Here is a 16,477-nt window from a genome sequence, read left to right as displayed (position 1 = left end):
TGCGCGGCCGCCCTCTGTGTGCATGCAACAGGGCAACATTGTTGGTTAAGGTCCATGTGGCGCCGACACTGCAACAGAGACACAGGCATCAGTTGGTTTCCTGTCCAGCTCAGTAATTAACCATGCACAGGGCCCAGGGATGGTTCTCTCTCTTTCTCTCTCTCCCTCTCTTCCTTTCACTGTCTCTCTCTTATTCTGTTTCTCTCTCTCTCCTTCTCCCTCTCCCCCTTTCTATCTCTTTCGCTCTCTCTTTCTCTCAATCTCTGTCCTTTGATGAGCGCATGACACACATTCTTATCTTGAATTTTGTTTTGCAGGCTGTGACTTACAAAATGTCCATGGAAGACCCACCATGACTCTTCCAAATAGTAGTATTGAGTTACATTTGAATGAATCATTCTTTTTGGGAAATTCAAAGGTGAATGATTTACCTTTGTCTGTCCACACATGAATGTTAATTGTTGTTCTTGTGCAGCTTCAGGCGAATTGTTTGGTTCAGGAATTTGTAAAGTTGATGAAAACTATCTTCGTATGGAGGGTCCGGGGTAGGGCCTAGGGAGAGGGGGGTTTTCCTGGGGGGGGTGGCGGTGGGTGTTGTGGCCCCCTTGGGTGTCTGAGCAGCCTGATCATTGGCTCCATGGCATCTGTTGTTCTTCAGGCGTGGCTGTGTGCTGGGCTCTCTTTTTCATGGTGCAGGTTGTCATCCGACTTAACACCAGGTAGGAGCAGGTGTTAAATTCCTGCTGCTAATGCGCCTTATCTCATGTTTTGGGATCTTACCGCAGATCGGGCTGGTCGTTGAGAATGTTGCGAAGTGGGGTTGTTGCGGCTTTTTGCACGGGAACACCTACTCTTCATCTCATTAGCATTAGTTGCCGGTGTCATCCGTGGTGTTGTATTTTTCGGGTACTATCGCATGAACATTGGTGATATCAGCTGTTAGCACCAGCTTGTGAATGGTGCGATGAATTTATCACCACTTTGGCTGCGATAAAGTGTAGCTAACAAGGAGATAAGTCCCTGAGAATATACCCTATAGTCTTTAAACCAAATGCTTTCTTACATAAACAAACATGCTTACATATGTTCCAATAGTTCATCTATGCTTTCACTTTCATATTGATGCCATTAACAAATGCCATTGTATACAAATTAGCATAGAGAATGCAGGGCACTGTAACTGATGTGCGTCATGTCTGTTTCATAGAACTACCAATGTAGCTGTTATTGTGAACACTTATATGTGGTAAAACCCAATACGTGTCATGAGGGAGACAAATACAGTTTGTGCTGTTTGAACCAACCTAACTTTATGCACTTTTCAGAAGTCAAAGTTGATTTGGCTAAAATAAGTACTTTAAATTGGGAGCATCTACTGACATTATAGCTGTTAAAGTCAAGTGAATGGAGTTCATACATTTGAGTGAAACATGCCATATTGTTTCCATTCCTTTTCACATATCTTGACTCGCACTGTGTGTCTAGCTTGCACTTTCAGGGCTTTCTGTAACATCGCTCAGGTTAACCAAGCAACATAACCACATCAGGTACCATCTGTTACCACAAAGTCGTCAATTTTATGGTATATTTGGCAGCATTTGCGCATCGCTTTGTAATGAGTCTACATTTTGGTTTAATATGCTTTTGTTTACAGCAAGGCACTAATTAACAGGGTTTATCCCTCTACGCTACACGGTCCATAAACTTTCATCCTTTTTGTTTTACTTCGTTTCTTCAGCATCTATTTCTAATTTTTGAGACAGATGGTACAGTACTAGCGATAAAGCCTCACTTGTTTCTCTTTTGGCCGATATTTTTCACATTTTAAGGTAGATGGTGTTGGTAGATTCTAGTGGTGTACTTCAGTAAATGTGAATATCACCATATAATGTATCCTGTAACATATTTTTATTCTTTAAAATTACCTCTGTTACCATTCGTGAGAAAATGAAGCACAAACCTTTCCAAATTTGTTCATTTTAACCATTAAATGTGCGCAAATCATGACACGCCAAAACAGAAGTAATTGTTCAGGAGTGGATATTCGCAGGATGATTCATAAAATGGTTTCAAAAATTCAAAAGTTTAGTCATTCTTGCTCAGTTTTCAAAACATCTGTAAATTTACTCCGGTAGACTTAACCTGCGTTTCCTGCAGCATTGCTGGGATCCTTTGACAGCTGAACGTTTCCAGAGGTATTCACATTCATAAACATTTTTAAATGGGCACGTGTACAGCTGTATATAAATTGCATTTCTATATGATAACATTTTCGTCTTCCACGAGAAAATATTTTGCCCATGGAGAAATCAGTTTCACTATTAGTTTGGGGTGTTCTCTCTGCTTTCCGAACCTTGGCTGGTGAAATATTCCTGCTGCACCTGGCAGGAGTAAACTGTTTTTGTATCCAGGGTGGAATGAGCCCCACAAAAGTTGACTAGTAATGATCTCATAGCATCCACCTTTAGACTCCCACCTGCAATAGCCACTACGCGCGCTAAGAAGCAGATTTAATGGCAAGAAGTACAACACCAAACTGCAGTAATATAAGGCCAGAGTAAATCAACTCACCAGTATAAATTCACATTACTGAATTGCAAACGTGAGTGAATTGTCTGCAAAGGGGCTTATTAGCATGAGTAAGAATGGCAGAATTGCAGAATTGCAAACCAGATTTTCTTTTTTTTCTTCACAAGGTTTCATTGTTTAGTTCCTTTTCTAGCCCTTTTAGCCCATATATTCGAACCTTTTTGGAGTACCAAAATGTGTCTTTCCATGCTGTGAATGACCTTCGAAAATAGCTGAGAACATTGAATGAGTTGCAATTCTTTGCATTTTTGATGAAACATTTATGGATATGTCCTTTAAAAAAAACTCGTTTCCCACGCTTTAATCAACATTCACTGCTGTGCTAAATTTGTTTTATTTAACAGTTTTTTTCTGATGACGCTGCACCCTACGTATTATTGCATTTTTCATAGAACCAAGAGTAAAGAACAATGAATCATGTAAAATGTTAGGTATAAGATTACAAGGACTAAAGGGGCATATCAACAACAACCGGCGATAATTATCGCTGAGCGCACTTAGCGCTCGGATAATTATCGCCGGCTAGCGCTGATTTTTATCGCTGAGATAGCGTGCCATTAGCAACGCTTATCTCATCAGCGATAAAAATCCTAGCGCTAACTGGCTAACGTGAGATTATCGCTGGAAACCCCGCGATAATCTCACGTTAGCTAGTTGATAGGGACTCACAAACTTAGCCATAATATCCACCTTCCATAGGATATCATGGCTAAGTCAGTCCTGAAGCAGGCGTAAGGAAAGTAGCGATAACAGGGGTTATCGCTACTTTTCCTGACGCTATGCTTCATAGCGTTAGGCTTGCTGATAGGAGAAATGTCGCTTAGCTACATTTCTCCTGTCATGCCAGGTCAGGAACGCCCACTTTGCATCTCATTAGAGATGCAAAGCTGGGCGTTAGGAATCCTGACACTAAAGCAAGGTTTCACGCGTTAGCGTGACCTTACTGATTAGGCGATAAAATTATCGCCGCTTTTCGGCCGAAAACGGCCGCAAAAGCGGCGAAATTTTTTTATCGCCTGCTTGTTGATATGCCCCAAAATAAGTAACACTATCAATTTACAGAAATGAACCAGCCATAGTGGTTATAGTTGTGAATAGTAACCTCTTTAGTGCCGGAATAACATGAAGGCGTGGGCTTAGGTTGTTCCCTAAAGAAGGAGTGTGAAGAAGTGGGGGCATATTAACAAGGGCTTTATCTCCGCTTTTTTGGCTTTAAAAGCCAAAGAATCGGAGATAAAAATATCGCCCTATCAACAACAGGGTGCTAACATGCAATTCCGCATGTTAGCACCCTTTTTCACAACGCTTCTCTTTGCATCTTTAATGAGATGCAAAGAGGGCATTCCAGAGCAAAATAATAGGAGAAATGTCGCTAAGCGACATTTCTCCTATTATCAAGCTTCACGCTAACCCTGTTGGGGGCATATCAACAACAACCGGCGATAATTATCGCTGAGCGCACTTAGCGCTCGGATAATTATCGCCGGCTAGCGCCGATTTTTATCGCTGAGATAGCGTGCTATTAGCAACGCTTATCTCATCAGCGATAAAAATCCTAGCGCTAACTGGCTAACGTGAGATTATCTCTGGAAACCCAGCGATAATCTCACGTTAGCTAGTTGATAGGGACTCACAAACTTAGCCATGATATCCACCTTCCATAGGATATCATGGCGCAAGGAAAGTAGCGACAACAGGGGTTATTGCTACTTTTCCTGACGCTATGCTTCATAGCGTTAGGCTTGCTGATAGGAGAAATGGCGCTTAGCGACATTTCTCCTGTCATGCCAGGTCAGGAACGCCCACTTTGCATCTCATTAGAGATGCAAAGCTTGGCGTTAGGAATCCTGACACTAAAGCAAGGTGTCACGCGTTAGCGTGACCTTGCCTATTAGGCGATAAAAATATCGCCGCTTTTATGCCGAAAACGGCCACAAAAGCGGCGATAATTTTTTATCGCCTGCTTGTTGATATGCCCCTTAGTTGGATTAAAAAGTCTGGCAGGGGAGTGGAGAACAGTTGTCAGTGTAGCTAGTAATTACAATTTAATATTGCAAAGTGAAGACAAAATGCTTCTAAATCTGGCCCTTACTATATGTAAGGGCCAGATTTAGAAACATTTTGCACCCTGTTTGAGTTGTTAAATCGACACAAACCAGTGCAATTGTTTTTTGTTATTTAATTTCCACCACAAAACTTGTTTTGCGCAGGAAAGTTGCCTCGGAGTAAGATTAAGAAGGTGGTCAATAAATATTGGAATTTGGTGGCAACCGAGATAGACACAATTAAAAAAACAAATTTTTCCTTTCATAGAGGTAGAAACGTACAAGACTTTGGGGTATATTCATAAGAACGTGTGATAACTACCGCAAGAGTAGGTTAACGCAACTTCCAATATCGCAGCCTATCGCGGGAAAATAACCCTGTGCCAACAACAACAACAACAAGGCGGTAGCATGCGATAGACACCAGATAACCCGCAAAATCTCCGCATGAAAATCAATGCCACGCCGCATAAATGCGATACGCGAATGCAAAAAAAATGCGATGAGGCCAACCGCTGTACAAAAGGTAGAGAAAACCAGCCACATCCCTGCAAATCCCACCATAAAATCCACAGAAACAATACACCAAAACAATCTAAAGCACGTAGCAACATGGATGCACACTGACACAGCGCAGGGACCAACTCGAACCCCACAACCCCCACAGACTACTAGCAATGAACAACAGGGTCGGGGAAGGCCAAGGGGAAGAGGGAGAGGAAGACGGGGTGCAGACCGCAGATAAACAAGACCGGCGTCACGGAGGTGACAGAACACTACCAGCAACTGACCCACTAGCAGACCACCTGGATTGTAGTCGGAGTGCCCAGGAGGCCAATCCAGGAGGCCAAGAGGCTCCAGCATGACGTGACTACCTAAACCAGCCACAAACCCGCTGCCAACAGGAAGGCAGCAGCGGTGACAGGAGGTGGCAGTCCAGCGCCACCAGAGGAGCTGAAGGAGACCCAGGCCACAGTCATCAGTGTGGAGATGGTGCAAGGAGTAGGGTGTATGGACACAGCTTGAGAGGACCTGACACAACATCAACAGGGAGTGCAACGAACAGGGACTGGGGGGACGGGGGGAGTAGGCACAATGGCATACATTCACAAAGAGGTGTAGCACACTGCGCACCCACAATCACCCAGGTCCATGGGCCCGATCGCCTTGGCACACTGCAGCACACACATAGCACGAACAGCACACCCACATTGACGACAACAAGGAACAATGCACATAGCAGACACTGCAGAACAGAGGACACTACTGGCCCTGCAAATGCACAGAAACATGCCTACTACATCTGACGTAGCCGGAAACTGTGAAATGGAAATGTATGCATACAACATCACATCCGTCATGTAGATCAAATGTACACTGTTCCACAGTAGAATCCAGCACCCCCCAAACAGTCACAATGTACATTGCCATACAGACTGCATGCAAACCTGCACAATGCGGCAACATATATGTCAACGCTAAGTCAATACACAACTCCAATTCACATCGCAGAGGAGCACACAACACCTTCAGCAGAGCACAGAATACAACACATCAGTGATGCCGGAGAGGGCCACCACACCGTCGACACTGACGCGCTACAACAGCACATGGATATCCCACACAACCCCCCACCAGGACCCGGACAGCCAAGCTACTCAGAGGAGAACACCCAGCCTGCAACAGCCCACACAGCAGGAAGCACCCGCAAGCACAGCTGGATCACAACACTTCACCCACCCACACATCGAACCCCAATGCCATGTTCCTGCACGCTAAAAGGAGGGGGCCCAACAGGTCTGGGTGGGGGCCGAACACATGGAATGCGAACCAGGACACATATGTAGGTGTCCATCACCCTTCAAGGGCCACCAACACCCCACTAAGGAGACCCACACTGCCATAAAAACACATGCAGTTGCATTCACAGCAGAGACCCACAGGCAGGGGCGCTCAAATTGCAGTCACACACCCATTTTGGCTCTGTGTACTATGGCCCTGGCCACTCCCCTTACGAATTGAGTGGGTGACGTCAAAGCTACTTGTCCAAGCTCCAACCCGTTGCCTGCCGTAACAAGTCTGCATTCGATGTACAAAGCACAATGTAATAGTGTCGGGCTCCGGGCCCTCATGCATAAAACAAGACCACAGGGACACACGCAGATATCATGTGGAACTGGCCACGGGCACATGCGCCCGGCCCCTTTATTGGCAGGGCCACATGTACAGTGACAACTGTGCTGGATGTGTGTGGGGTGAGTGTAAGCCAATCCGCACAGAATGTCTGGTGCTGGCAACCACTTGAACATTAGACACCAGTGAAACGGAAACAGAAAACACATGCATAAAAGAGTCAACTGCTGAGCAACATGGAGGGAGCCGGAGAAAGTCCAGAGGACAGCCAACATGCAAACAGAAGTGTCCGTGAGGTGCAGTGCACTGGGGATGGGACACTAGAGATGAGCGCGCCCATGTGAAGACAAATTCTTGGATTGTGGCCCTCCGACAGACACCTGATGGAGATGCAGTGGGGTGTGACATACCTGCATCATCTTCCCCATCAACATCTCAGGGCCCCCACACTGTTTGAGTGACATAGCTGCACAACCTCTCCACAGCTCAAAACTCAATCAGTAACGGACAATGGCTTGCAGTGCACTGAGTCACTGGCACCTGGAGTGCTGAGCAGTTTATCAGGCCGATGATGGCATCCACAACAGGTCTGAGCAACTCCGTAAGTCTGTCAGGACCACTGTTTCGACTCTGGCAGATGGCTGTTGAAGGTGGTCCTTGCGGTGGTGGCATGTGCCTCCTGTGGTGATGCCACGTCCAGGCCGGTCAGGACTCGATTTGGTGTGTAAGCCCTGGTGGGACACTGTTGGGCCCGGAGACTACGTACAGTGCAGGGCCACAGAGAAATGGCGTTGATGACCCCAAGGCCAACGCTTCAGGGGCCATCCAATATCTCAGAAGAAGGGGTCCTGGACCTGACCAGCACAGAGTTAGTGGCCCCGGGTGCACAGCGGCCGGCACAGGCACCCAGCCACGGGACGGTGACTTGCGGTGCAGTCAGATGGGCCATGCGACCTGAGCGGGTCACCATCAATGTCCGAGGTGTATGTTGCGGAGGGTATCGGGGGACAGTGGAAGGTTGCCTCCAAGGCATGATGCCAAAAGGTTTGATTTTATCTGGAAGCAGCAAATGAAGGAGTGGAATACGACAGCTTTGTTGCCACCACCAATGACGATTCTCCAATTATCATACAGAGAGAATCTTGATTTCATTAAAGACAATGGAGGCTGACATTATGCAGCGAATAAAAGAAACTGGTGTGAATTCGTGATTTGCGCCTAGGTGCTGGATGTGGGACCTACTGGTCTGCAGGGTAGTCCTGGTCCCTCATCCACGTATCGTTGGCTGCCGTTGAACAGGGTTAGTGGCACCACGTGTCGCCGGCTGGCGTTGAACAAGGTTAGTGGGACCACGTGTTGCCGGCTGGCGCTGAGTAGGGTTAGTGGAACCACATGTCGCTGACTGGCATTGAACAGGGTTAGTGGCATCACGTGTCGCAGGCTGGCGTTGAACAGGGTTAATGGCACCACGTGTTGCAAGAAGCCCATATGGAACTATGCCTCACTGATTCAAGGGAGTCTAATGCTGTTGCCGGTGGCCCGGATTTTGGGTCACTGCCATTCATGACTCAGGACACAGTTTCACACATGGGACCTACTGGGCCGAGGAGTAGGCCTGAGGTGGCAGTAGAGTACGTCAACGAAAAAGAACTAAAGCGGGCTCGTGTCATGGAGGCTGTGATGGTCTGAGGAGGCTGCCAAGGTCGCGGGACTCGGGCCTGCAGCTTGAGCCAGAATGTGGTGGGTCCTCCTTGACACACGCCGGTGTCGGCAGGTGACCAGTGAGGCCTGGCTGCGCAGGGGCGGGCCTGACGGGTTTGTGGTCCGGCAAACGCAGTGTCACAGGCAACTCTGCTCACGAGGACGGCGTCAGCCTTGTGGCATGGTGAGAGGCACAGCCCTGGCAGAGACGTTGGGCTTTCCGGAAGAGGACCATGCACAGGGCTACATGCTACTTATTCACACCCCTATGCTGGCGTGGCATACACCAGGCCATCCCACTCCGGTCATGCTTAGGGGGGTGTGAAGTCCCCACTGGCTGTGGTGACATGGTTGCGTCCACTGTCCACTACACTCCATACACCAGAGGTGTATGTCGCCATGGATATGGGTGTGTGCTGCGTACTGCGGTCTGTCCAGCACATCTCCGCCACTCTTGGCATTGTGTACTTTCCCAATCATGGTACTACTGCATCCTTCACACATGCCTGTTTCACACCTCTCCCCACATTCGGCTATTGTGTGGCTGAGGTGCCATGCTGTTGACGGCTCATGTTCACGGCTTGGCCAGGTGACCATTGTGAGTTGTTTTGTCATGTCTGGTGGGTGGGCATGTTGCTGTGCATGTTGGTTGTGATTTTGTGATGTGTGCATTGCCTGAGTTGTGAGTTGCATGGTTGGGAGGTTGAGGTGAATGGGGTGTTCATTTGGAACTTGCCAAGGGGCTGTGCATTTCCCTTGGTGCCATCCTGGGAACGCTGGCTGCTGATAGAGTGTCGGAGGATGGAAGAATCATGCACACTGGCTGTGTATTTGAAGGCGACATTGTTGGAGGTTTGTGGTGATCTTGCATCCATTCACACAGTACATTCTACATTCCAATGACATAGTACTATGATGGAATTAATGCAAGATCACCAGAAGGTTCCACGGTGTTCTGTTGTTGCCTGCACATTGGGGTGGGACGTGTGCTTTCTGTTGCGGTGATTGTGTGCTGTGTCACCAGGGGGCACAGTTGGGACATGTGTGCTATGGATTGCCCCCAACACGTGCGTGCATCCTGCTATGGCGTTTGATCCTTGCTTGGTCTCCAGCGTAACCTGCACATTGTGTTGGACGTATGGGGATTAGGGTACTAGGGTGTTGGGGATGTCCAGGACATGTGTGAGGGACTTGGATGTGGCTGGCAGTGGGACTCCTCCGACTCTGATGGGTGTTGGTTGGGTGGTGCCAGGGTCCAACAGGTGCAGCCAAGCCTGCAGCTTGGTGTGGGGTGGGATGTTGGTTGTCTGCTGTGTTGATGCCGTAGGCCTGTTGGGCGATGATGGTCAGGATGCGTGGGGTGGTTGTCCCTTTCAGCCTGTGGTGGACGGTGACATTGTCAGAGGTTGGGTCTGTGCAGCTGGTATGCTTCCTGGGGATCCGCTGTCTTTGTCTGCACTGCATCTGTGGTGGTCAGGGGGGGTGTTATGGGTGTGGGTTGTGGTCCTGGGGTGGTGTCAGTGGGTGTTGTGGCCTTCTTGGGTGTCCGGGCCGCATGATGGGTGGCTCCATCGCTTCTGTTGCCCTTCCAATGTGGCCCTGGGCTGGTCTCCCTTTTGTGGTGCAAGCTGCCATCCGACTTTACACCATGTCAGAGCAGGTGTAGATTTCCTGGTGCTAACGCGCCTTATCGCCTGTTTTGTGTTTTTATCGCAGTTCTGTCCATTCGTTGAGAATGTTGAGGTGAGATGTTGTTGCGGCTTTTGACACGGGAACGCCCACTCTGCATCTCATTAGTGATAGTTGCGAAAGGGGCTCTGTGGCAATGTTTTTTGCAGCTGTTATCGCGGGTAAACTGGTGCTGTGGGCTGTTTACACCGGCTTGTGAATGGGGAGGTATTTTTATCATGACTTTGGCTGCGATGAAGTGACGTTGGTTCTGCGATAGTTCCTTGTGAATATTCCCCTCTGTTGTCAGCTCCCTCTTGAAAACCAGACGTGCTCCAGACGTCAGGGCACAATAAGATTTACCACCCCTTGTGGGGCACTTAAAATGTGGACATTGTAAAGCATGTGAACTAACATTAGAAATTAAGGAATTTAGATGTTCAGGTTGGACACATACACTACAACATCACACCAACTGTAATAGTTTTGATGTGATTTATGCGATAAGTTTCCCATGTGACAAAATATATGTAGGACAAACAAGACAAAAAGTTGAAACAGGAGTCCTACAACAAATGTGTGTGATGACACAGCCAAGTCTGTCCTTTTGATTGGCCAGATATGCACCACACCTGATTTTTTTTAAACAAACCCCATCCAATACCTGTTATTTATTGATGAGCAGTGAAAAGAGCTACACTGCTTCACATAGATCTGCACCTTTTCAGGTTTTCAGCTGCTCAGAATTCCAGTTTTGGGAATAATGGCTGGATCTAACCCTTCCAGGGAGGAAGAAGATCCTGTCTTGGCTCAGGAGGATGAAGAACAGCAAAACCCTCCAGCTAAGAGACAGAGGGGGTAATTAGGGTGGCGGGCAGATCGCCACCACCGGCCTGGCAATGGCGATCCGCTCACCATCTCAAAGTGAACTACCCACTGCCATATTAGGATGGCGGTGGGTATCGCGGCAGATTTTCAGCCGGTCGGCAATCGTTACGATTGCTGGCCAGGTGGAGCTGGGGCACAAATATGGTGGCACCGCCATCCATATTAGGATGTAGTGCATTTGCAGGCCTATCCATGGCGGCAATGCCGCCATAGAAGGGCTGGCGAGGAATTGCTTTGGGGGCCCATCGCGGGCCCCCGGGGTGGGGCGGCTGCACTTGGGGGTACCTATGGTACCCCCCTACATTGCCATGCACACAAGGTGGTAGGCACCGCACGGTGCAGGCCACGTTGTGCATGGTAATGCAGAACATGGCATTTTACCATTGCGGCGGGTGCTGCAGCCAGCAGCACCCGCCACAATGTAAAAATGCCAGGTGAGACCACTGCGGTGGCGGTCGCATCATTACTAGGGTGGCAGGACCGCCGCAAGGCAGGCGGGCAGTCCCGTTACCGTTAGGGTGGTGGGCAGACTAAAGTCGGCCCACCATCCTATCACCCCCAGAGTGAAGTGTAGAAAAGTTTTACAGTCCCTTTAGGAGAGAAGAAGTTGATGACAAGGATTGTAAATTGTACAATTTGCACCAAAGAATTATTTTGGGGCACCAACAAAAGTGCAGCCACGGTACCAGCTCAGTGCGGAAGCAGCTTAAGACCACCCACAAAAAGTCTTATTTAAAGATGGTATGTGAAGGGAAAACTAGTGCTGATACTTTTATATCTACAGCCACCTTGCCTTCACCCTCCACCTAGCCACCATCACTGTTCCCGTTCTGTGTCCTAATCTTGAACGCATGACAACCCACTGCCTGAGATGCCACATGCCAGCCAGGTTGAATACAATATCAGTGGCTTAATATTTGGATGCGATTAATAACCATCCATGATAAAAAATAAAAAATAATCACTTTGGCATCAAAGATTTTTCCATGTGTTTTTGAGTTAAAAAGCCTGTTTTTCTACAGTATTTTTTGTGCATTTATATAAAACAAATGCAAAAAAAAAACTTTTTAAAAGGGTTCTTTTTAGACTGACACCATCTAATCATAAAAAGAGGTGGGTTTGTCTTTTTATTCCTTCAATGTATATATGTAACTGTGTGCCTGGGTTGTCAGCATATCAATCAGTGTATGCTCCGGGGCATCAGCGTATGCATGTGTGTACATGGGTGTGTCAGTGTATGCATGAGTGTGTGCCTGGGTGTGTTAGTGTATGCATCAGTGTGTGCATGGGTATAACAGGCTGTGCATGAGTGTGTGCATGAGTATTTCAGTGTATGCATCAATGTGTGCATGGCTATGTCAATGTATGCAACATTGTGTGCTTGGGTGCGTCTGTGTATGCGTCATTGTGTGCCTGGGTGTTTCAATGTATGCACGAATGTGTGCCTGAGTATGCCAGTGTATGCATCAGTGTCTGCCTTGGTATGCAAGTGTATGCATCAGTGTGTGCCTGGGTGTGTCAGTGTATGTGTCAGCGTGTGCCTGGATGTGTTAGTATGTGTCAGTGTGTGTGTGAGTATATCAGTTTGTGCCTGGGTATGTCAATATATATATAAGTGTTTGTCTCGGTGTGTTAGTGTATGCATCAGTGTGTGCCTGGGTGTGTCAGTATGTGTATGAGTGTGTACCTGGGTGTATCAGTTTAGGCATCAGTGTGTGCCTGGGTGTTCCATTGTATACATAAGTGTGTGCCTGGGTGTGTTAGTCTATGCATGAGTGTGTGCCTGGGTGTGTCAGTGTATGCATCAGTGTGTGTCTGGGTGTGCCACTGTATGCATGAGCACGTACCTGGGCATGTAAGTGTATGCATGAGTGCGTTCCCGGGTGTGTAAGCATGAGTGCGTGCCTAGGTATGTCAATGTATTATTGATAGTGGTACAATATTTCTAATAGATATAAAGGGCATTGGAATTATGGAGCTCCTTATAAAGGCATCAGCCATGGTAGGCAAATGATGTAAGCACTGGTGATCCACATAAAACAAATACCGTGTACCATTTTTTTAATAGTAAACCTCCTTAGAACTTTGGTTGAAGAAACAAAAGAAAATAATTTGATTTGGTAGCTTAAAAGTCAGTTTCTGTTTGAATTTAAGGTTGCTGTTATTACATTCCATCCATCCAGTTTCAGTCTTTTAATACACAGTATAGTGTCCCAATGTTATACTAATTCCCTTGTGAAATATGATAGCAATAGTGAAATCTGTTCCAGAAATTGATATTTGTCCAGCTTTGAAGTTTGTAATCTCTGTTTCCAATGTATTTCCATCTGCTCTGCATCGTTGTAATATTAATATAAGGTATTTTTCACTTCTTTGTATATGAAATGTTGACATAACATCTGATAAACAATTTGGGTAGATATCGTTTTGGTTAGCTTTCTTCATCAATCTGGCAAAAGGCACAGTTTTGGAATCCAGTACTGTGACGTGAAACAATTGCTCAAATCTATGTGTGACATTGACGTAAAAAAGTAATCTTCACACTAATGGTTCCATGAATTTCTCAGTCCAAATAAGGCATCAATACTTATTTCTTCTTCTATTAAAACTCCAAGGATGACCATTATCAATTCCTGTGCAGCTTGTTGAATGTTCTGAGTAAAATGCACCGACCCACTACATATATCAACTAGCTCTCAAATCCCAGAAGCTCAATGTATTACAGTACTATCACTATGTAAATGTTGCAGCAAACCACACACTGCAGAACATAATCTCTTCTGTGGTTTCTGTTCAATTGCATGTACAAGATGTGGTAAATGAAGGAGTACATTGAGAAAAACATTTGCAAAGCAGTCGACACCAGAAGGGTTCGACAACTGGTAACGTAGAATATCTCTCTCATCCTCCACTTTGTTCTTCCTAACAGATTCCCTGTTCTCCTTCTCCTTCTTTTCAGCAGCATCTGTACAATCCTTTGTAAGCTTTCGCTATGAACAGATTATCTGCTTTTCATAAATGGGTACTGTTGAAAATGAGAAGCATATACGCTTTTATCCGATTGAACTCTTTGACACAATTTACATCAGCACTTACTTTGCTGTCATTAATGCAACCATAAACAAACTGGACAATGTTCTAACTCGAGATAATGCTAATTATGACATACCTTCTTTAAACACAGTACTTCCAATAGTAATAAAAGCTGTATCTACACCTAAAAAATTTGATTTATGGATAGTCATAGCATACACAGGAGAAACTGGAAACTGCTGCTACCATACATAACAAGCCAAAAATGTACAATACACCTACCAATCTGCTTTAGGCCATCAATCTGATCAAATTTTATTGGTAAGTTTTCAACCTCATTCCTATTTGGAAAGTTAATGAAATTAATCACTTAGACCAAAGCACCATTAGCTAATCTTTCCTCAATATTTAAATTATGCCGCAAAAGTACTCTACAGTTTTTGCAAACACATAAACACTTTTCTAATCCTGTAGTTCTGGAAACAGATTTGTCCAATTAATCCAATTTTTCTTGTAGTTTTTAACTTAGGAGTACTGTCACCCCCTGGTGTTCCATTTTGTCGATTGCTGTAATTTCCAAATTGTCTTCTTTCTCCACCTTTAGTAACTGTTCATTAAAACAGGAGCACTCTTGAAGCGTAGTCATTAGGACCAGAATGGGCATCTTTTCTTATCAAGCACTTTTCGTCTAGTGGAGACTTTGTCTGTACATTGGATGGGGGCTCCCCTAGTCTAGATGCAACCATAATCAGAGCAGTATACCAAAACCAAGACCACTCACCCTCCCTCATTGCAGACCTTAGGAGCAGGGTGGACCAAGCAATGCTGAAGGCAGGGACGGATAGGCCCCTGGGCCTAATGGCCTTCACCAGGCCCTCTTCAAACAGGATATCCCTTTTTGGGCAGATAGGCGTACATTGCTTTTTGATTACTGCCTGAAATATTCAATAGTACCTGAATCATGACATGGGGACATAATACATCCTATCCATAAAGGTGGCTCCAGATCAGACCTGAGCAACTACAGACTAATTGCGCTCCTTGACAATAAAGTCAAATTCTACACCTCTGGAGGGATTTACTATTTTGAAAAACAATAGGTCCTTCAAAAACAATTCAACATAGGAGAAATATAGACCAGAATAGGCTCTATACAATTATGCAATGCCCAGCCGGACATTGAAGTTTAATGATCAAGAAACCGGGTAAATTAAACATACGTGTAAATATTGAGTGGGACACAGTCCTGCGTCCTTCAACAATTAGCACATTTACAAACAATCACACATAAAAGACATTTATCAGGCTGAAGAGAGAAGCTTATTGCCGATAAGGAATACAAGGGCAAGCTTTCAAGACGGTACATTAACATGCACACTTTTAACATATGCGTTTGACATGCATGTTTGTACACAGGGTCGACGACGTTTCGATCTATTTAAGCAATACATAGATCATCATCAGGACTAGTGAATAAACATGCCTGAGAGTACAATTCCTGTGAAAAGATGAAGGGGGAGGAATAAAGAAGGAAAGAAGACATTCATTAAAAACGAACCATAGATACTGAGAGTACTTAAAATGTCAGTAATTATGCACGACATGGCATAAGTGAATCTTGAGCCCACGGAGACTAATGCAAGTCAGAAAGAACGTATTCTCATTTTCAATAAACAATAGAAAAGGTTGTATGCAAGGAGAAAGGAAGAAATGCATGGCGCGAATACCACAAATACAAGGGTGAGGAAGGAGGCACGTCAACTAGATGTGAGTGACCAATAACAGAATGAACCCTTAGGATAACCGGGTGAGTGAGGTCTGTAGACCGTGAATTTACGGAACGCGATCGGCGGCGTGAAAAATTGGCTGGTACACTGTTAATCGCAATTGGGGGTGTGAAAATAACAACCAGTGATATAAAATATATTATAAAATAATTGGGTACATATAGCCAAGGTGATGTGAACTATATGTGTGGTGGCCTAATACGAAAACCCGGATGGCATTAATTCCGTGAAGCCCGATCGGCGACGTGAAAAAATCTGGGGGACTGCAAGCATAGTGATCCTTGTACCTGAGCCTGGAAACTGACCTCGAGTGGAGGCGAACAGAATCGTTGCTGCCGGACGGGAGGAACCCGGATGGGGTTATTGTCCGGAGGTGCAGCGGCCAGGGGGAAGATCACAAATAACGGCGAACGCTGGAACTGAAGGGGAGGGAGCAGATGGTGAGGGGATGGGAAGAAGGAAGGAGCTACGGTTAAGGAGGAATAATTCCTTGGGACTCACCACTTATTCGTGACGGCGGTTGACCGGAGCTGTAAGGATAATTGGCTTCCGTGTGAGGCGGCTTGACAATCCAAGGTGCGCCTAAGGGAGATCGTAATAAGGGAGTCAGAAGGATACGGGGGGCCATTGAGG

Source organism: Triturus cristatus, chromosome 5_1 (genome assembly GCF_964204655.1).
Source record: "Triturus cristatus chromosome 5_1, aTriCri1.1, whole genome shotgun sequence".
Lineage (NCBI taxonomy): Eukaryota > Metazoa > Chordata > Amphibia > Caudata > Salamandridae > Triturus > Triturus cristatus.
This window is presented reverse-complemented; position numbering follows the sequence as displayed.